This window comes from Mixophyes fleayi, chromosome 2, assembly GCF_038048845.1.
Source record: "Mixophyes fleayi isolate aMixFle1 chromosome 2, aMixFle1.hap1, whole genome shotgun sequence".
Classification (NCBI taxonomy): domain Eukaryota; kingdom Metazoa; phylum Chordata; class Amphibia; order Anura; family Limnodynastidae; genus Mixophyes; species Mixophyes fleayi.
Genome location: NC_134403.1, coordinates 305471184 through 305474521, shown reverse-complemented (window position 1 = coordinate 305474521; position 3338 = coordinate 305471184).

Here is a 3338-nt window from a genome sequence, read left to right as displayed (position 1 = left end):
AGTTTATCTTGTGGATTGTATTTTTGTTTCACAATGTTACTGCATATCTTATTTCTTTTTATCCACTAATAATGTTGAGTGAAAAGCCAAGATGTTCTACTCTTTGCATTTTCTAAACTGCTTGACCTTCCCAAGTTCATAACCAAGGACAGCTAGCAATGGCTTAGGCTAGGTACACACTGGGGTGCTTTAATAATCAAACAAATCAGCCGACATACGGCCGTTTGGTCGGAAGTCGGGTTAAGGCAAAGATAACCCGAGTAAACACAAAATACTGTTTTTAAGTGGTCAAGTCATTTATTGAAACTAAAAAGTTATTCAGCACCTATATCACCCATGTGAAAAATAAATTGAAGCCCTAAACTTAATAACTGGTTTTGCCACCTTTAGCAGCAACAACCAAACACTTCCAATAACTGGAGATCAGTCTTTCACATTGCTATGGGGGAATTTTGGCCTACTTTTATTTCCAGAATTGCTTTAATTAAGCCACAATGGAGGGTTTTTCTATATGAACTGCCCATCTAAGGTCCTGCCACACCCCACAATTGTATTCAAGTCAGGACTTTGACTAGGACACTCCAAAAGCTTAATTTTGTTTATTTTGTGCGATTCAGAGGTGGACTTGCTCTTGTGCTTTGGATATTGCATAACCCAAATAAGCTTGAGCTTCAGATCACAAACTGATGACCAGAGTTTTTCCTTTAGAATTTTCTGGTAGAGAGCAAAATTCATGATTCAGTTAATTGTGGTCAACCAGGTCCTGAAGCAGCAAAGCAACCTCACACCATCATACTACTACAACTATTTTTGACTGTTGATATAATGGTTTTATTGTGGAAAGCTGTGTTCGCTTGATGCCAGATATAACTGGGTCCATGTCTTCCAAAAAGTTCCATTTTTGACTCATCAGTTTGCAGAACATTATCCCAAAACTCCTGGGGGTCATCAATGTGTTTTTTTGGGCAAATTTCAGACTAGCCTTTATGTTCCTCTTGGTTAGCAATGGTTTTCATTTTGGATCGCGCCCATGAATACCATTTTTGCCCAGTCACTTTCATATGGTGGATCATGAACGCTGACATTAACTATAATAAATTACACAAAATGTAAATTAGATTGGCTAAATTAGAAAATGATAAACAAGTTTCAAAAGAAAGTAAGGCAAACCCTAAAAAGTTTTTTAAGTATATACACAGCAAAAGGATTAAAAAAGACAATTTTGGACCCCTAAGTAGTGAAATGGGAGGATTGATTTATGATAATAAGGAAAAAGCAGGGGTATTAAACACTTTTTTCTTCAGTATTTACTAAAGAGGAATAATACATAAAAATTAAAATGCAACTATACCATTAATTAGTACTTGGCTGACTAAGGAAGAAGTCTAAAGGTGACTGAAGAAAAATTAAGATACATAAGGCTCCAGGTCCAGATGGCATGCACCCAAGGATTCTTATGGAGCTAAACTCAGAATTAGCTAGACCGCTATTCTTAATATTTATAAATTCAATTTCATCAGGCTCAGTACTAAGGGATTGGCTAATCTCAGATGTGGTGCCACTGTTTAAAAATGAAATTAGATCAGAGCCAGGCAATTAAGATTATTAGTGGGAATCAGCATGGATTTGTGAGGCATAGGTCATGGCAAACTAATCTATTATTAGTTTCTACAAGGAAGTTAGTGGGATATTAGATCTGGGGATGATGTTCTGGCTCTGCAGCTCCTGTGTGCTGGAGTTTGTTTGGACTTTGTCATTATTTACACCAGCCCTGCAGTACCTCTGTCTCACCAGAGGTGCTTCTATTGTCATTTTTCCACTCACCAGCAGGAGTTAATCTTCTGCTCCTGGTTAATCTATGCACCTGTGTATTTGCCTATTAATGTTGCTTCCCACAGGGAACCTGGCTGGTCATTGTTGTTATTGTTCTTGCTACCTGCAAGCTGCAATCCTTTTTAGTGTATCCCAGGTCCTGTTTATTCACCTTGCTCAGTTAAGTTCTCCTATGCATGCAGTTTGTATTTACTTATAATACCTGTTTCCAGCCACAACCGTATATCTGTTATACGCTCTGCTTTACCTGATCTGTACCTTCACTGCATATTGAGATTGAGTTGTTTCTTCAATAAAACACCTTATGTTTTTACCTTATTCCTGGCTCCATAGTGGTCATTGCAAATTTCAGTTATTAGAACAGAAATTTGACAAGACTATGGTAGTACATTAGATATGGTCTACTTATATTCTGCAAAGGCCTTTGATACAGTGCCAATCAAGACTGGTTGGAGAATAAGGAACAGAGAGTGGTGATAAATGAAACATTTTCTAATTGGTCAAAAGTTTTACATGGTGTACCTCAAGGTTCTATGCTGGGGCAACTCCTTTTAATATATTTATTAATAATCTTAGACATGGTTTAAAGAGCAAAGTTTCCATTTTTGTAGATGGCACTAAACTTTTTGAGGTAATAAAATCAGAGCAAGATGTAATTTCTCTACCGAGGGACTTGAATAAACATAGAGAAGTGTAAGGTTATGCATTTAGGGATCAAAAATAAGCACACAATCTATAAATTAAATGGTATAAATTTAGAGGGATCTATAATGGAGACGGATTTGGGAGAAGTCGTAGGCATTAGACAATAGTGCTCAATGTCAAGCAGCAGCTGCAAGGGCCAATGAAGTATTGGCATCCATAAAAAGGGGCATATATGCAAGGGGAGACAGTGTAATTTTGCCACTATATAAATGGTTGGTAAGATTTCTCCTAGAATATGGAGTACAGTTCTGGGCACCACTCTATAAAAAATATAATTTGGAACTAGAAGCGGTTTTGAGAAGGGCGACAAAATTGATAGAGGATATGGAGTCATTAAGTTATGAGAAAAGGTTAGCCAGTTTAGGCATGTTTTCTTTAGAAAAGAGTCTTCTAAGAAGGGATATGATTACTATGTACAAATACATTAAGGGTCAATGCAGATAACTTTTTACCCCAATGACTGTACACAGGACACATGGTCACCCCCAAGGGTTAGAGGAAGTTTCACAACCAGCAAAGGAAGGTGTTCTTTACAGTAAGGGCAGTCAAGATATGGAATTAATTAAAATGAAGGATAGTAGTGGATCCAGCGAGAAATAAGACTGCAATATTGGGTAAGGAGAGGTTTTCCCGATTGAAATATATTGGCGGTTGCTCTATCTGCATCAATTGCTAATTTAAGAGAGGGTTTTGCAGGAGATCTAAAATAGGTTGAACTTGATGGACTGGTGTATTTTTTCAGCCGCATCAATTTCGTTACTATGCAACTAAGGCGAGCGAGTCGATGCGCTCTGGGATGA